At 42.4% G+C, this 19,830-nt stretch overlaps 1 long non-coding RNA gene across 2 annotated transcripts; it reads right to left on the bottom strand.

Moving 5' to 3' along the window:
- Nucleotides 1-5,385: 5,385 nt before the first annotated feature.
- On the bottom strand, nt 5,386-9,850 carry LOC139041972 (uncharacterized). 2 transcript variants are annotated; one of them, XR_011498094.1, is made up of 3 exons: nt 9,784-9,850; nt 8,684-8,790; nt 5,386-6,326 (listed from the first exon to the last, which is right to left on the bottom strand). It is a non-coding gene; the product is annotated as an uncharacterized lncRNA (long non-coding RNA). The 2 variants fall into 2 exon arrangements; XR_011498093.1 differs by having other exon boundaries at nt 9,774-9,846.
- Nucleotides 9,851-19,830: the final 9,980 nt, after the last annotated feature.

The raw sequence follows: 19,830 nt of genomic DNA, 5'->3' as shown, positions 1-19,830 counted from the left end.
AGTTTGCCAGGAAAGCCGCTGTCTCAAGAGTCTCAAGGAGCGGAGGCTTCCCAGACCTCAACTCCTCGACTCCCGGTGCTCCAACCCACCTCAAACAAGAAGAGGAGACAACGGCGAAGGACGCCCACCTGCCATCCTCCTATCTCACCCTCCCCCCCGCCTTGCTGCAAGCAGCCTTTCAAGGCCAAAAGCAGGCTGGTGGGAAAGCACCAAGCTGCACAAGCTTCATGTGCCCCCTCCCCTACCCAAAACCCCAAATAAAAATCCCTACCCATTCCTCATCGGAGAGCTAGCAATTTTTGAGGCATGAGCCCTTGCTTTGCTCCCTGTGCCTGGCATAGTAAAAACCTTTCCTCTTCCACTCAAGACTCTGTTCTCGTTATTCGGCTTGGCATCGGGTTCAGAGACCGAACTTTCAGTTACACTAATTCCCTGTGGCAATCTACGTGTGTCTAGAACAGTTGTTTTGGGAACAGAGCTAGGGAGAGGAATGTGGAGCTCGGAGAGACAGACCTTCCCCTTCTGGGGTGTGCACAGAGTTCCCAGGAAAAGGTCTTCTGGGGCCTGGGCTGGTGGATTTCTTTGAGGCAGTCTGAAATGGGTATCAGACCAAGAGGTAGGAGCCAGACTGAAGATTAGGGAGAGATTTGTCCAGAGCCTGGAAATACAGACAAATCCTGAGGGCTGAGCCCCTAGAACGGCCAAAGGAAAGATGTTCAGAGATGGCATGGAGGAATAGGGGGCAGAGTGTCCACCGAGGACCAGTGATCCACCCAGCGTGTTGTTAATGGACTCATAACACAGGACGTGCTGAAAAGTGTATCATTTAGCCCATAATTTTTCAATCAACTCAGAGAACCAGTGCTTACCAGTCAGCAAAATAATTAATGATCTTATTGGACTTGGTAGACCGTAATATCCTTCTTGTCCTTCGAGCCTCACAGGAGCTATTTGTTTTAGAGTAAAGATATTAAATTCATGCTTGAGAGCGTTAAAGAAGGAAGACAAACGGCCTCAAATGAAATAAACTCCTTCTAAAGGGAAATTCCTCTTGAATTGCTCTGACATCTAGTCTTCCAACCATTTCAGAGTTTGAATTAGAAGCTCTATATTGTTCTTGCTTTTGTTTGAACTGTCTTCTTGCTCTCCAAATCACTTCTTCTTCTTCTTCTTTTTTTTTCTTTTCTTTTTGTCTGGGCCATGGAGAGCTGGAAGCTGTCTGCTGTGGGTCAGTCACTTCTCACACCCAGGCCCGATCCTTCATCTGTGAAATGAAAGAGGAATGAAATGACATCTCAATCGCTGACATTTAGGGATGCTGTGATTTTCCATCTAAACAATCTCCAGGCCTTGTGTTTGTATACTATTGATCACAGAATTAGAAATTAAAGTTTAAGCTTTAGGAGGCATGCATTTTTATAGTATACAGCTGAATTGCAACATGCAGGTTTATTTAAAGAAGCAGATGCATTTGCTCAAGAGACTACATCCAGGTTCTTCTTCTCCTTGATTAAAAGATAAGTCTCACAGCCTGAGTTCTTTTATTTATTTATTTTTTTAACGGATTTTTTTTTCAGGGTTAAGATTCGCCCTAAGCTAACATCTGTTGCCAATCTTCCTCCTTTTTTCTTCCCTTTTCCCCCACAAAGTGCCAGTACGTAGTTGTGTACAGCTGAAAGTTCTTCTGGTTCTTCTATGTGAACCACCGCCACAGCATGGCTACTGACAGACGAGTGGTGTGGTTCTGTACCCAGGAACCAAACCCAGGCCGCCAAAGCGGAGTGCGCCAGACTTTAACCACTAAGGCATCAAGGCTGGCTCTGTTCTTTCAAAGTAGGTTTGTTAAGCTGCAGACCACGCTCTGGGTGCATATTAACGTGCTGTTGAGCTCTCAGTTTTATTTAACATCACTAGGAATAAATGTGATGAAATCACACTTAATATTTCAGCCGATGGCAAGGGAACTGAGATTAGGCAAGCTTGCTGGAAATTAAAAACAAATAGCAGTCCATGAATCACTCTTACATGGGCACAAATCATTTGTTTCACATTTTCCATTTTCGATCTCAATCACTTTTCAAGTATTACTCTCTGACTTTGAAATCACAGATCTAAAAGACGGAATGGCTCTAAAGCCCAAATTATCCCACTACATTTGACCGGTCATCATCTGTCATGGTATGCCTGTCGAGTCTGCATATCTCGGTCATAGAAAGGGTTTCCAGAGAATGGCATGGGGCAGTGCACCCTCTGGGGACATGACCAGGTGTGGCCCAATCTGGAGGCCCTCATGTCCCTCTGTGGAAGAGCCCAGATCCCACCGCCCCAGCAAGTGGTGTGAGATTCGCAGTGTGACACTGTTACGACTTTTATTTATGCCCTGATTTTGTACTCCACTCGTACATCGTTTCATTGACAACACCAAGGACCTGCTGCCTGCTGGGCCCCGTGCTGGCCACCAAGAACTCCAAAGAGGAGGAACTGCCCCTGTCCCTGAGTGCCAACGGCGCCTTCCGAGCTCCCTCCTGCAGGGAAGCTTTCCCTTCTCCCCTGTTCTGTCCCCCCTGGTTCTTTGCTCTCATGGCTACAAGAGAGCTTAGAGAGCATTTAGTTTCCCCACCCCAACCTGCCCCTCAGAGGGTCAAAGCAGAACGCCGCCTTCACCTTGTATCCTCAATGCTCGGGCATTGGAATCCGACAAGCAGTAAATGCTTTAAAATGAAGGAATTTTCAATACTTTCCCCAGGTTCCTCCCAAATAGTGCTGTGCCCATATAAGGGCTTCAATAAATATTTGCTGGTTATTTATTAAATAGATGACCCCAGAAGTGTATACCAAGGTTATTATATTGATAGCAGGGTTATTGTATGGAGTCAGGTAATATTGACTGTGCTGACAGGAAGGAGTCACTGGCTTGGAGGCATAATGTTTAAATTATAAAGATCGAAAGAAAAATTCTTCATTCAAGCCGCAGCAGCAAATACATACTACATACGGAGTCTAGCTTCAGTAACACAAAGCAGACCAATGAAGGCTATATTGGGAGTTGAGAGGAAATAAATCAATACCTGGTATGCTGGGTGGATAGGCAGGAAGAATTCATTTAAACTGAGAGTTATAATCAACAATAAAAGGTGTAAGGGCCTTAAAACTATATACAAAATGACAACATGAAAATATATAAAGCAAAATTAATTAGGCATATAAAGAAGAACTAAATCCTGCACATGGCCTAAAATGTAACGGGTGCTCAGCAAATTATTTCTTGACTGACTTTTAAATGATTTCCCAGAATCACAGTTGCAGTCTGCTTTCAACCAGCCATTTAGAATGATTTTGGCGGTGGCGCTCTGGCTGCAAGGAGAGCCTCGGGGATTTATCTCGAAGCTGTACATGGACAGCAAGGCAGATTTTTATTTAGATTGTATGTTTCTTTGGAATGATTTTAGAAGTTGGTGGTTGATAGAGGACGTGCAGAAATAAAAGCCTTTACAAAGCCCGTTGGCATTGCCCTTAGTCCTGGGAGTTCTTTAACACGCCACTATCAATGTACGACAGATAAAACAGACTCCACGAGGGGCCTGAGGGGTTGAATAGCTATTGACTCAATAGAACCGCGTGTATATATGTGTGTGCAGGCTAATAGACATATAAAGCTCTGTGCCCTTCAGGATAGCATACCACACTTTCAAGTTACAACTAATCATCTACAAAACTTCATCTCAAATTTTAAGATCCAAAAGGGAGGAATTGCAGGAACCACACCTAACGCTCACGAAGCAATGAAACTATAGAATGTAGAATCAAAAACCCAGCTGGATATTAAGAAACAGTCCCCCCAGTTATACAGGATAAAGGAGAGGGAAACGATGCCATGTTAATATAATTGAGTATCATCAGTCATTACAAATCACATTTTCAAATGTTTTTGTTTTTGTTTTTTGAGGAAGATTGGCCCTGGGCTAACTGCTGCCAATCCTCCTCTTTTTGCTGAGGAAGACTGGCCCTGACCTAACATCCATGCCCATCTCCGTCTACTTTATACATGGGACGCCTACCATAGCATGGCTTTTGCCAAGTGGTGCCACGTCCGCACCTGGGATCCAAACCGGCGAACCCTGGGCCACCGAAGCGGAACGTGCGCACTTAACTGCTGCGCCACTGGGCTGGCCCCTCGAATGTTTTTGACATGGGGAAATGTTCCTCATACAACTGTGAACAGAATAATCGTAAACACTCTTTACAGATAGCGTGATCTCAAATAGACCCAGACACGAGTGAAATGTGTATGGATAGGGGCAAGTAAAGATAAAAATGGACCCTTGGCTGGGTCAAGGGATATGTCCTGATATCTTCAACAGCCTCTAGTTTTGCTGATAACGTTGAACAACTGCATAAAAATACAATAGAATATTACGACATTTTTTTTTCCTGACTTACATCATCAGTATAGCAGTTGGCTTGGGACATGGTGTTGGGGGGTAGAGGTGCAATTCCCAAGAAATAATGTTTTTGTTCCTTCAGAGCAGTTAACAGCATAGGCAAAAGGAGTAAAGAGGGGCAATGCCAATGAGTTACAGATGCTGGACCAGGCTCTCTTACCAGCTGAAACATTCGATCCCCCACAAAAGATTCACACCACATGCACTAGTCAGGGCTCTCCAGGGTGCAAGTGATAGAAACCTAACTGAAACCGAATTAAGGGGGGCTGGTGGGGGTGGGAAGTAGAATGTATTGACTCTTGTAACTGAAAAGTCCAGAGGTTTCCAGCTTTAGGCATGATTGTATCCAGGTGCCCAAACAAGGTAGTCTGTCCCCATCTACTTCTTGCACTGTTTCCTTTTCTGTTGCCTTCTTTCTTAGGCGGCCATTCTCTGTGTGTGGTTAGCAATAGTCACTAGCAGATGCAGACTTCTATTCCGTGGGTCGCCCCAGTGCAAAGAGTCCATCTCTTCTCCAGTAGTTGTAGAAGTCCAGGAACCAGCTGTAATTGCCCTGGCTTGGGTCACATGCCCAGTGCTGAACGGAAAGTGGGATCTGCCAACTGGCTGGAGCCGGATGACTGTGCATCTCTGAGGAGGTGTGGCCTTAGCTCTACCGGAGTCCCATGGGCTGAGATGGCGGTGAGGCACTGGACTGATTCTAAGTTACTTCCTCCAGCACGTGTGATCAGACACACACCTCAACAAGAACATGGCTGACCCGCCCGCCTCACGGACCTTCGGGATCACTCAGATAGAGTCACACTGTTAGTACGTAGCGTTATTATTGTTACATTATTATTATAAAATACGTAGCAGTGTCCAACAGAAATATAATAAGCCACATATGTAATTGGAAATCTTTTAGCAGCCAAATTAAAAAAGTAAAAAGAAACAACTCAAGTTAATTTAATAATATAATTTCACCCAATATATCAAAAATGATATTATTTCAATATGTAATCAATATACATAATTATTAGTGAGATTTTTACCTTTTACATTTTTTCATGCTAAGTCTTCAAACTCCAGTGTGTATTTTATACTTACGGCACATCTCAGTTTGGACAAGCATGTTTTTAAGCGCTTAATAGTCACATGGGGCTATGAGTTACTACTAGACAGCACAGGTATATATTATAAAGAAACGCTAACATCATAAAATGTTAAATTATAAAATGGAGAGGGGATTTTATTTTCCCCTTCATAGTTTCCTGAATCTTCTAAGTTTTCCATAATTTCTTCCTAAATAATGATCAAGTAGTAGAAAGTATGTCAAGGCCATTCCTGTAGAATGCTCATGAATGGGACAATGCTGGCTGATGGGAAACATCTCCTAATTTGCCCCCAAGGTTCTGGCCTTGGCATTCACTGCCCCACTTTTTAAGTGATCAGAATAAGGACAGATGATTCCGACTATTCAAATTTGCCATTAATGTGATGCTGAAAGCCTTAGAGGCTACCGCAGGTGCCAGAGGCAAAAGCCAAAATAATCTCAACAAGCTGGAATGACGGCATGAAGCTAGCGAGACAAAACGTACACATGAAACAATGTGCTCTTGATTGGGTTGAAAAAGCTAAGTGCACACGTACAGAAATGTGGATGTTATAAGCTGAGCGAAGTGGTTATCCAAAGGTGCTATGAGGTTCGGTTGACTCTAAATTTAATATCAGTCAGTAGTTGGAGAAGCCTCTGAAAATGGGTGCTGAGGCTGTGTTAATTGAAGCAGAGTGTCCAGGCCAAGGGCGCAGATGGTCTTGGTCTTCAGTCAACAATCAGCCACTGAGAGTACCTCGTTGTTCTGGGTACCACGCTTCGAGGGATATTAATTAAGTGAAACTTTCCTGGAAGAAAACAAGGAGTGGGAACAAGTAAAAGAACTGAAGAGTTGGTGTCCCAAGTTTAGAAAACTAGAGGAAATGTAAAGGGCTCTTAAACATAGGAGAAAATGCCCACCCTCACCCGTGAGAAGAAGAACAGAAAAAAGGGCAAGGCTGAGGCGCCATTATCCAATGCTCAGCTGGGCAGACGTCCTACCGCACGAGGACAGAATCCATTGATGAGGTCATTGGGATCATTCTTTAACTACCTCCTCCTCTCCATATATGAATTATTTTCAGTAAAAATGGAATGAAACAAAGAGTTATTGTTATGGTCAGAAAAGAAATGCAGTCGCTTTTTTTCTTTTCTTGAACTTCACATATATAATGAATCGTATCAGTAAAAAAGATAAAAAGAAAAAATAGAAGAAACATTACAGCACGGAAAATAATGGCTTAATGATTCTTAATTTCTTCAACAAAAAAATCTACATATTGGTCTGTCACAGTAACAAATAATAACCTTGCAGTTTCTGTTTTTAAGACTAATTTCTGCAAATTTTTGTTTTAAATGCAAATAGAAGCTTTAAGTGATCACCTAGAAGCACAGCATTGAAGTAACTCGAGTTCTGTGTCTTCCTCTTTGCAGTCACCGCACTATCCTGGTGTGTGTTTGGAACTACTGTTGAGACACAGGCAGTGTAGGACGCTGGCAGCTGGAGACACAACTGCCCTCAAATTGAGCCCCACGGACCTGCACACTCTGATTCTAGAACACTTTCCCTCTTCCTCGACAACACTAACAGCTAAATCTGACAGGGGCCGACTGTGTAACTGCGAATCCTCCAAATTAATTTCCAATGATTCCACGTAGCTTATTAAAAATCGACAGTAACACAGCAATCACTTGGAATTTAAGCCAATCAAAGATTTGGCAGGGGTGGGGGAGGTGAGTGAAATATTTTATCACTAACTGTACCATTTCCAGTTCATGGTGTCAAAAAGAAGCACACCAAGTTTTAATTGGTTTTATTATTGGCTTTTAAGTTTTGTACGGACGATGCATCCCTTGTTGCCTTGACCAGGGGCTGACTTTCCCCACCTCCTTGCCCTGAGGATGTCAGAAGCAGGGAGCAGGAATTGGTACAACACTCCCTGTGGAAGACTGTGGCCCTATCTATCCAAGTTATAATTGCTTTTATTCAGCAATTCCACTTCTGGGAATTATCCCACAGATGCCCTAGCACATGTGCAAAATAACATATGTGCCAAGTTATTCAATGTAGTTTTCAGTTTAAAAGGTTGAAAATGACCCAAACGTCCATCACAAGAAAACTGGTTAAAAAAAACCCAAAGCAATAGTGAAAACAGTGTCCATATGATGGAATAGTCTGCCACTGGGGAAAGAAAGATAAATCTTTCTTCTTCCTGAATTAGGGAGTGAAAAACAACAACAAAGCGCAGAACAGTGTGAATAGCATGCTACCTTTCGTATAAAGGAGGGGGAAAGTGCACTTAGATTAACTCTGGAGAGATAGGTCAGTAATTAACTGCAGTGGGCATGGGGGTGAGGAGATAAATAGAGAGATGGGTGAAAGGAATAATGGAAAGAGAGAGATTCAAAAAGAAAGAAGTGTCGGAGGAGACATGTATCTTCATATCTATGCAAGGCTATCCGCTTCATACTTGCTCCATGTGTCTCCAAAAGGCAAAAGTAGGACCCCTAGGCTGAAGTTACGACCAGGGCTGGTGCTTAGAAGCATGCCTGAAACAGAGGAGAAAGCGAAGGAGGGAGGGAGGGAAAGAATAAAAAGAATTCAACTCAGCATTTGGTCTACTGTTTTAATGCTCAAGGGATCCAGCCTGAACCCGGAGCTCTCCAGAGGAAGTCCACTGGTCCTTCCCTTGAGAAACTGGCATCCTCAGATCTTCTTGACATAAGTCACCTAAGCAACTTATACTCAGGCTTTCTCTTTGCAAGACGTTACACATTCTACCAAATCAAAGGAGTGACCTGTGTATTAGTAATTTAATGACGCTCAGCCTAGAGTTGCCTTGCCATACTGACTACACGGCACAGATAAATGTGGCTCTACATGTTTATGTGTTGAGTTTATGTTTTTAATTAAGAACCCATTCAGTCTGTCTTTCTGACAAATGAATTTAACCTCCCTTTCATAAACTTGGAAATGTCTCCTGTAACTTCCTATACATCAGTTCTGATGAGCAAGTCACAGGCCAGCACAGATTCAAAGGAAGGAGAAATAGACTCCGCCTCTTGATAAGAACTGAAGAATTCCTTTGTACTGGTTACCTATTATTGCATAACAAACTACCCCCAAACCACAGTCACACATCTGTGGTCACCGGGTTTGGCTCACCTGGGAGGGATGTGGCTGGACAGCACCGCTTCTCACTGTAGTTCTGCAGGTCAACAGGGAGGCTGTGCTCCATGTGTCTCTCATCCTTGCCTGGGGCCAGCTCCTCTCTGGGTGATGGCAGAGGGGAAGAGGGCAAGCAGAAAAGGGCAAGGACCTTTGAAGTCCAACCTCAGAACTGATATCTTTTCATTTCAGCCCATTTACCACTGGCCGAGACAAGTCACGGGGCCAAGCCCAAAGTCAAGGGAAGGAGAAGTGCCATGGCCCAGGTGAGGCAGGGCCCAGGTGTGGATTCAGGGAGGGACCATGTGCCTTGCACTACTCACTCCGTTCCCCTCAGAAGCAACCAATCAAAATTAAGACGGCAGGGACAAATTATAAAAGACATGGTATGTTAGACCTATAAAATGGGTATTTAAGTTTAAAAAACTCCCAATAACATGGACATTAACTTAATGCAAACATTATACACATCCTCAAAAAAAGTTGTAGGAAAAAAAAGGTTGTTAATAATAATCTAGATCTAAAAGCCTAGATTATTCCAACAGAATATCAGGCTAAATGGAGGGAGAATGAGAGATTTAAAAGCATTTTAAATTTCTTATTTTACTTAGGGAGAGCTATTTTCACTTAAGTAGAGAAAGACACGTTCAAATATATGTATTTCCTGCAAGGTGATAACTAGTACATTGAAGTAAGATGCGGAGCCTCTGAAACACACAAGGCAAAAAGCAGCATGAAAAATGTCAGCAACACAACAAAGAATCATTGGGAAAAAAGAAATAAGAAGGCATAAAAGGAAAAGGACAAAGCAAGAGCATATATCAAAGGCTAGGTCCTGCTCTGCAGGCTCCACCTGTGTTAACTTATTCAATTTCTATCTCAGTCTCATGGGGTAGGTCCTGTTATGACCCACGTTGTGTAGATAAGGAAACGGAAGTGTCGAAGTAACTTGTCTGCAAGCAATTAGTTAATTAATTACGCAGCTAATAAGAGGCCGAGATGGAACCTGAGGAATCAGAGCCTAAAGTCCAAGCTCTTAAAATGGCACCATTCTCACTGCAGACTTGCAGAGCTCACGTGGACTCACCCTCTGTTACCTTAGCTTGCCAGTCATCACATCAAGTCTACACTGCTTCTCCACCCTGTTGAAAGACAGACTCGCAGAGCAGCTTATAAACAATGACAAATAGCAACCAAAAAACCCAACTCTGGTGTTACCTGGAGACGTAGCTAAAACAAAATGACCCAAAGATTTCAGCATAAAGGAGGAGCCAAAACATGCCATGAAAATGTAAATAGATAGGAGGCAAGAGGAAGAGTTGAACTCAAACAGTGGTAGAAGGGATGGAGACGACGTGGCAGACCCGAGACATGTTGAGGGAAGTAGAATGGACAACACGTTGTGAGGCTGAGGTTGAGAGAAAAGAAGACTTAAAAATGACTCCCAGGGCCAGCCCTGATGGCCTAGTGCTTAAAGTTCAGTGCGCTCCACTTTGGAGGCCTGGGTTCGGTTCCTGGGCATGGAACCACACCACTCATCTGTCAGTAGCCATGCTGTTGCAGCAGCTCACATTAAAAGAAAAAAAGAGGAAGATTGGTGACAGATGTTAGCTCAGGGCGAATCTTCTCCAGCAGAAAAAAAAAAAGAAAAAGACTCCCAGAGAAGTAGCATCATGTGCCAAGTTAATGAACCCGAGAAGAAAAGCAGGTCTGAGGAAGAGACACTGGCTCCATCTGTCCATTCACTCACTGAACAACCATCACACCTTTTCTAGACAGAGAGGAGTAGTGAACAAACTCAGCCATAGAGCCTGTCCTACAATCGAACAACCACTGAAATCAATGTGAAATTGAGATGTTGATCTGTTTTAATAAGAAAGGAGACTAGGTACTATGCTATGAGAGCTTATAATGGAAGGGGAGGGTTGACCTTATCAGGGAAGTCAACAGAAGCTTCCTGAAAGAGGTGACATCTGAACTGACATCTGATGGATGATACGGCATCTGGGGAAGAGCATCCCTGATGACTCTACATAAACAGCCGACTCCCTCCCCGCTTGGCCCATCATTCTCCATTCCTTTTGCCCTGTTTATTTTTATATCACTTGTCACTTCCCGAATATCCTTATTGGTTGACTTCCCCATTGACAGCCCTCATCCCCCAAGAAACTCTAAGTTCCGAGAAAGTAGGACTGTGATTGTTTTGCTCACTGTTGTATCTTCTTCAATTTCAATAACGTTTTATAGTTTTCAGTGACTAGGTCTTTCACTTCTTAGGTTAAGTTTCTTCCTAGATAATTTATTCTTTTTGTTGAGATTGTAAATGGGGTTGTATTCTTGATATCCCTTTCTGCTAGTTCATTGTTAGTGTACAGAAATACAACTGATTTTTGTAAATTGATTTTGTACCATGCAACCTTGCTGTAGTTGTTGATTATTTCTAATAGTTTTCTGATGGATTTTGTATTTATACAATCACGTCATCTGCAAACAGTGAGAATTTCACTTCTTCATTGCCTATTTGGACCCCTTTTGTTTCTTTTTCTTCCTAATTGCTTTTGCCAAAACTTCCAGTACTATGTTGAAAAGGAGTGGCAAGAGTTTTGATTACTGTTTCAATCTCCTTACTAGTAATAGGTCTATTCAGATTTTCTATTTCTTCATAATTCAGTGTTCATAGATTATGTGTTTCTAGGAATTTTTCCCTCTCATCTAGGTTATCCAATTTTTGGCATACAATTGTTCATGTACTCTCTAATAATCCTTTTTATTTCTGTAAAGTCCAGTGTCAATGCAAATAATCCATAACCAATCTATAAATCAAAATTTGGGTGAGTTTACTATAAGCCAGATCTGAGGACCATGTAGCCTGGGGGAGTCCTTTCACAAAGGAATGGAGCACTCCAAAGAAGTGGGGGTGTACAGAGTGGTTATATACTGTCAAAGAGCATGTATCACATCTGATTGGAATGTCCCTTTTTCAACAGTAAGAAGATTGCCCTCCCAGTACAACGATTCACACAGCAATTGATGAACACAAGCTGGGTAGTCACAGCAGGTCAGCAATCAATCCCTAGCCTAGGGAGAGATGCTTATCCTTAAGGAAATGCTGACGATGTGGGGAAGTTACATCTTTCTTTATCTTAAAGGGCATTGTTCTTGTCTTTGGGACATAGTAAATACTTAAAGCATGCTCAATGGCCACACCTGGCCCTTTTGGAAAAACAAGGTGAGGCCAAATTAGTTTCACACCAAATGGCTTCCTCATATACCCTAATGTATCCTATTGCTTCGCATTTATTTATCAATACTAATATCCTCACTTTCATTTTAGTTGTTTGAATTTTTGTTTTTGTTACCTGAGTGTTCTCTTTGTTTTATGTCTGTGAAAATGTCATTTGGACTTTGTTAGGGATTGCACTGAATTTAGATTGCTTTAGGAAGAACCGACATGTTAATTATGTTAATTCTCTCATGAGCATGGAATATATTTCCATTTCTTTGTGTCTTCCCTGATTTCTTTCAACATGTTTTATAGTTTTCAGTCTTTCATCACCTCTTTGGTTAAATTAATTCCTAGGTATTTTATTCTTTTTGTTGTGATTGTAAATGGGTTAATTTATTAAACAGGCAAGGGGAAATGAAAACTAAAATTAATGGAGTTATTTGATGCCAGAAATATTTACTGTTTGTTCCAGCTGAAACCTGACAAGATATTTAAAAGGATTTAATAACTTTATGATCAGAAATTTGGCCGAATTGGAAAGTGATATTCAGAGCCTGATAGGAATTGTTTTTTGGACTTCCCCCATGCTAAAATTGGAGCAAATTGGAGGTAAGATAATCGGAAGGGCATAACAGCCTCTATCACTCAGGCTGCACTCCAAGTCTTTGGAGAACAGGAAACAACTGTCTTTGTCTTGTAAACCTCTACAAATCCAAACGTGTGGCTCTAGAAGTTCAAAGTTTACCCACCCTTTTGCCAATTCCCTAAACCTTACCTGTTCTTCTCAAAATGCTTAGAAAGCTCAGGATGTTGGAAATAGAATTGTCCTGCATTTAATCTGCACCTCTGTGATGTAAATTTTCTATCCCCATCTTCTCTAGGACCTAGGAGCCATTCTTTGAAATGCAAATATTTCTCATCAGAATGGAGGGAGGTAGTTGGAAATTGGGTTAATAAAAAAACTTAAATGTCCTCTCCACAAACACTAGCAATAACAAAAGGTATAAGATCTCTGTTTGCATCTGTTTACAGATGTAGACCTATATACATAGACATATATATTTATGTTGTAAATGTGAGATATTTTTCTACATCCTTATGGTATTGCTAAAATTGATAAGTAAAAGAGTTCTATTTAGTGGGGCTGAAGGCAAGTACTTTGAAGGATTGGGCTTTCTAAAGTTCTCATGAATATAAAACAACTAATGCAAATGTTCTTTCCAGTGCACGTGATCTAAGATAATTGTTAGTAAATCAAATCTATTTTAAGTTCATTGATTTAATTAAAACAGACATGTCTTTAGAGTTATCAGCATTAGATAGAATACTTGTATTCTACCTAGTGTTACAAATTTGTCAACAAGAAAATAACTCAGTATGATGAAGTTTTCATAAGTAATCTAAACTTTATTGTTAACGATGCAGGGTCAGTGAGCTGAAGAGTCCAAAGAAAGATTTCTTGGACTCTCAAGATCTGGCAGTAGTGCTCTTTTATTTAGAGAATAGTGTGGAATAGCATGGGGACAGGACCCATGGGCAGGCAGAGCTGCTGCATGGGGACAGGACCCACGGGCAGTCAGAGATGCTGCTGTCATGGGGAGCTGCTGCTGCCAACATGGGTGGAGGGTAGGGCTAAATTTAAGGCATAGGTACGTGAGTTATCTCTTTACAAGACAAAGGAAAGAATATGAAAAAAAGTTAAAATGGTATCAGTGCAGGTGGGGTCTGGCTATTGGGTGGTCCTATAACTTTTAGATAGGAACCAAATGGGATTAAGTAAAGGCCAGAAGCCACCACCCTAAATACTATCTTCAACTAAAGACAAAGGAGGATGTTGGGGGTGGGGGTCAGTTACATGAGGTTGCCAGACAGTACCCAACTTAAGTCCTTGCCTTCCCCATTAAGACTTTCCAGAGATAAGGCTATCCCCCTTCCTCCTGGCACAGAGAAGGAGGCATGGAGACTTCCTTCACAAATGCAAATGTCTCTCAAAGGGCAAGCAAATTCCAGTCCTCAGAGCCTGCTTCTCATCTGCAGTTTTAAAATTAACCAGCCTAAAATCTGCATCATTAAGAGTAAGTAACTTAAATGTAAGTTAAATAAAAGATTTTTTTAGGCAAACTTTTCAAATAAGTTTCCCAAGTCTTTTTGGCAATGTAAAACATTAGAGTTTGGCCAAGTTAAATTAAATCATAGAGACTTATTGAATATCTAGATCATTCCCTAATATCAATGTAAAATAACCAATAACCATTGTATACATAAGAGAGATAGGTGAGTTTTACTTGAGGCAGAGTGAGGATTATAACCCAGGAAGGCCTTTTCTAGAAAGGAAGCAAGCATTTCAGAGAAGCATGGTTTTCAGTACAGTCATAATTTTTTAGAACAAAGAATGTTCATTAAATGCACTCAGGATACATATTCATCAAAGTTTCAAAGAGGTATTCAGTTGCAAATTAGCAGGTCAACATGACCCTGATGTTGAGAAAGGGGCTTTATTTTAGGAGTACTAATATGGGCATTATCAATAGGGCATTAGTGGCTTTGTAGGAGAGGAGGATGCATTCTTATGTTAACAGTTAAAGCAGATGTACAATATGTGTTTGATAGGCCATAAATCAGGCCTTTTTTTTTTAGTTCAAGTTGAATAAGTTTTGAATCAGAAGAGTCACCCCACATACCCCAATATGTGAAAATCTCTTGTCACTAATAAGATAAAATATTGAAAATTAATTACTGAAGATAGGTTTCTCTACTTTGGGCTTCTTATTGCAGAAAAAGTAAAGAAAAAGTTGGGTCTATGAGCAAACATTGTCACCAACTAACTGCCCCAAGGAACTCAAGGAAGGCTTTGGAAGCATTTAATTTTTTCTGCAAATTGGTTTTTCTCTTTTTTTATGTTAAGAGATGCAATCACCAACCACCCTGAACCAGACCAAGCCACAGGAGCAATGCCAATGACCTTTGCCTCATTTTTAATGCTAAGATCTCCTCTCCAGGAGGAGCTTAGGCCTTATTACCATAACCTGCAGTGTATGTGGAAACATGTTTTCCAAGTGAGCCTGCACAAGTGAATACCCATCTCCCCCTTTTGAATATTCATCCCCTATCTGAAATAAAAGGCCCCTGCTGTCCTGTGTTCAAGGACACCCACGACTTTGGACATGATTCCATGTAGCCTCCTATTTGCTGCAAATACGCCCTACTTTGTGTGCCAACTACTTCTGGTAGAGAGGCTGCTTTTAACTCACCGGGAGGCTAACCCACTTTGGTTCAGTAACAATGTCTTGTGTCATGCTGAGAATTTTGCTGTGAAAAAGCATGTATTTTAGAAATTATAAAAAGTGTTTATAAGCCTGCTAATGTAAAAGACAGTTCATAATGGCTTACTTCTTTAGTTTTCACTAGAAATTAAAAGTTTCCAAGGGTTGGAAGTTCTATCATATAATTAAAACTACTGGAAATAACACGGGAAAGAAATTTTGCGTATGGTCAGGGCTGGCTAATGTTGGAATCCTTCTGTACGCTGTATCTATTTGGGTATATTAGTGTTCTAGAAATTGCATGAAATTCCTAAAATCCTGATATAATGTTACCAGTCATAACTCTACTTAGTATCTTAAAATGTTGTACATCACAGAAATAACCAAATTTCTTTGTCAACTGCATTATAATAAACCTTTTAAAAAGTCCTTCGTCACTTGTAGTTACTCTAACGCCTCTGCAAAGATGCTTCATCTTCACAAAGAGTGATAGAAAGGAAAATCATAAAACTGAAATGTCTGTCATCAAAATTGACACTCACATGAAAAGGATTGAATTTGTGTTTCAGGAACATATGATAGCTGACTTTCATGCAAAGATAGCAGCAACAGAATCTATAAAGATTTTAGCACATGTAGATGAATCCATTCTACTTCTGCAAAAAATTGACCCCTCATTCCCAGACTTTCGCCATCCTGATGTCCTTGTAACAGTCTGCTCCTGAGTCAGTGAAATTAGGATGGATCAACAATGGCTGTAAACTAAATGAACAGTCAAGGCTATGGGAAACCCAAGACAGTTGCTTGGTTCTTCCTGGCTCCCTGGCAAACCCCATTTTTCAGTTTTTGCATTCTTTCACTGCCATAGTGCATTTAAGATGACTCAAATTATAAATTAACATTGGTGGAGAGACTTCTACAAAATTGTGAAAACAGTCTACCAGCAATATCTGACCTACCAGATCCATAATCCTGGCAATACGCAATAATATAACGTCTGAGTCTTAGTTGAACGATGTTATTGCCTCTATATCATACCAATGACGAGGTCCTTGAATGTCATCACTTCTCTAGGAGCCTTATGCACACTTCCTAGCTATATTTTTATATGTGGAGGTTTTGGTAACGGCCTTTATGCCTGGGCAACTCATTGCCTTGACAAATGAACAATAAAAGGTATTCACTCTTCTATTCTCTCTCTATAACAAAATAGAGGCCTCCCATTGATTAATCCCATCAAACCTCTATAACCACCTTAGATGAGAACTTCCAGGAGGTGTGTGTGATTCTCACTTTTCCTTCACAGGGAGAGCTTTCTCTTCATGGATCAAGTGCGAATGAACAAATGCTCAGAAATCTCTTCCTAATATTAGGAGAGGTGGCTGATTCCACAGCCAAAGCAGTTTTGGCTCAGCAGTGACCCCTTGACTCAGTGGTTAAAATGTTCTTTTGTAATTATATAGCCCTTGATTATCTCCTTGCAGAGCAAGGAGATTTCTGTGCAATAGCAAGTGTGTCCTGCTGCACATGGGTAAATGCCTTTGGAGAAGTAAAAATCTAATTGCGTAAAATTAGAGAACAAGCACATTGACTACAACAAATTTCACCTGACATCCTATGATCTGTTTATCTATTTAGTTGGTTACCTTCAGGTCTGTGCTCTGGTTTAGAACCATCTTACAAATTGGGTTTGTTAAGTTGTTTTTAATTCTGCCCTGTATACTTGTTGTTAAGTTCTGTATCTACTGCTTGTCAAACTTTTACAAAAATGACATGCTTAATAACATGACGCTAACTCAGAGCTTCAAAATAATGTCCAATGCTTACAACCTCAACTGAATATAGACTTTGAATAAGAAATGCCTGAGAGTTCTTCCTACCGTACTTCCTTGTTACTCAAATGTGGCTTGAGCAGTTTCCAGTCCATGTACTTTCCCTCCAATGTGGGACATGACACCCAGGAAAGGTACACTCTGGCTCTAAGGGAGGGAGGCTACAGAACTAGAAAAACCTGAGTCTTGATCAGCAATGCTTTTGGAGAAACATCTTGATCAAAAGGGAAAAGCTGTTGACATTAATAAAGGAAATCTCAACTAAAATTGGAGTCTGGAAGGCCTGTAGAGAGAGCTCTCACATTCTACCACTCATTGTCAATTACCCCAAACAGAAAACTATCAATTACAGACCCCAACAGGAAATGCAACTACTTCACTGCTCCAGCAGGAGGAAGGAAGACTTCCTTCTTGCCCACAACAAGCCCAGCCAATGGTAAACACCATAGCTCAGCCAATGAGAAGTTGTCATCACCTAAACTTTTACTTTCCTCCAATAAGCTTTCACTTTTTCCCTGCTGATGACTTCCTTTCCTTGTTCTGTCATCCTTACTATAAAAGCCTTCCATGTTGTTTATCCCCTTGGATTATCTCTCTGCTTGCCACATGAGATGCTGCCCAAATCATGAATCATTTAATAAAGCCAATTAGATCTTCAAATTTACCCAGTTGAACTTTGTTTTTTAACAAGTGGCAATTATGAAAGTTAGGATTCTGCCTTCCCACAGAGACTGGGAGACAGATGTCTTATCCTTTTCTAACAATTACATTTCCAAGAAATGGCTCTCAGGTCCTTAAGAGAGATGCTTCTGAGCTGCAAGAGATGTGTACTCACAATTACAGGCCCTTTTAGCAAGTGCTCTAAGAAAAGCAGTGCAGGGGCCTATCATGAGATGTTGGCTAGAACAAATAGTAAATTTCCTGTCAGCATTGAGCTCTCTCAGGCATTTTATTGGGGGGTGGCAGTGCTGGGATCATCCTAGGGACATAGCCTTGTGCTGCCAGAAGCCAGGCTAGAGTTGGTCAAGTCATTAGTGCAGGGGTTTGGACAGAGTTGTTCTGTGCCATAGTTTCTGCAGTCCTCTCCCCCTGGGCCTCCCAGGATGGCCAGCTCCTATCAATACAGAGGATAGGCCCCATATGGGAGTGTGGGTGGGCCTGGACAATTTCACCCAATGGTCACCCCTCTCCAGCCAGATCATTCCAGGCCTCCAGGAAATGTGTCATGAGGTGCTCCCAACACTGGCAGTGGGAAGCCAGTCCCAGGTACCCTCTCAGGGCCTCCCTGTCTAGTGCAGAGGTGGACCCGGAAACATTTTCTAGAGGGACATGTGATGACAGGGGACAATGCAGGACTGTGGCCAGACCAGTGACCTCTCCACAGACCTCTCTGGCTGGCCACTGCAGAGACATGGAAAAATATTTAGGAGGCACATCTGACCACCAAGCTACACCTAGGACTATGGCCAACACAGTGCCATCACGGGGCCTCCCTGTCCATCCCAGGCTGGTCTCTGACTCCAAAGTGTACTTAGAAAAAATTTTGAGAGGCATGTCTGGTGACCAGGTCCCATGTAAGACTGTTCTGGGGCCCTGATACCATTCCCTGGCATTCCTGCCCAGTGCCACTCACAGAGAGGACTTAGAAATGTTTTTCACAGGCACATCAGGTGACCAGGCCCATGTCGCCTGACCATGGTTGGGATACCTCCACAGAGCTCCCTGGCCACCCCAGGCCAGAATCTGCCACCAAAGAGAGCTTAGAAAATTTGTTGGGTGCTGCCTCCAATGGCTGGCCATACACAGGACCTCCATGAGCATGGGGTGTGATCTCAGAGTGTATCTCACCTGCCTGCAGTGTCCCCTTCTCTAGCGAGGGACATGAAAATATTTGGGGGGCTGCATCCAGTGACCCATGTAGGACACCACCAGGCCTGGGTACACTTTTCTTGGTTCTCACTGGCTTCCCATTATTGGAATGGGACTTAGGAATGTTTTAGGGTTGCCTTCTATGACTAGTCCTACATGGGGCCATGTAGGCAGTCTCCTGAGGCCTCTCTGGCTGGCTCAGACCAATCCCCATTTGCAAGGGGTATCTGGTGATCATGGCTGGGACCAAGGTGCCCTCTGGGGCTTCCATGTCGGTCATGGGCTGTTGTCCACTTACAGAAGGAGACGTGGAAAAAGGTTTCAGGGGTACATCAAAAACTAGACCTCATGGAGCCAGCCCAGTGGCCTAGCAGTTAAGTTCACACACGTTCTGCTTTGGCAGCCCAGGGTTTGCCGTTTCAGATCCCGGGTGTGGACCTACACACCACTTATCAAGCCATACTGTGGCAGGTGTCCCACATATAAAGTAGAGGAAGATGGGCAGAGATGTTAGTTCAAGGCCAATCTTCCTCAGTAAATAAGAGAAGGACTGGCAGTGGATGTTACCTCAGGGCTAATCTTCCTCAAAAAACCCCCAAAAGCTAGACCTCACAAGGCACCCTCCCTGGGCAAGCCTCGCTGGCTCAGGCCAGTGCCCACATCCTCCAGAGGCAGACATCCAGGGGCCATCCAATAACCAAAACTACATAGGACCAGGGCTTAACCCTTAGTGCCCTCTCAGGTCTCCCTGCCAGGCTCATGGCAGCGCACCGCCCCCCCTCCCCGCTTTGTGGGCAACTTGGAAATGTTTTGGAGGCCCACAGGGCCCCTTCTCAGGCCTCCCTGGCAGGCTGTTTCCATCTTAGCCACTGTAGAGGGATTGAGAAATGTTTTGGGGGGGCACCTGTTTACTTCAGAGTCAGGTGCCAGCCCAGATCGACAGGGAGGCCTGGG

Source organism: Equus asinus, chromosome 2, assembly GCF_041296235.1.
Source record: "Equus asinus isolate D_3611 breed Donkey chromosome 2, EquAss-T2T_v2, whole genome shotgun sequence".
Taxonomy (NCBI): Eukaryota; Metazoa; Chordata; class Mammalia; order Perissodactyla; family Equidae; genus Equus; species Equus asinus.
The sequence above is the reverse complement of the archived record's forward strand: the minus strand, read 5'-3'. Positions and strand labels throughout refer to the sequence as shown.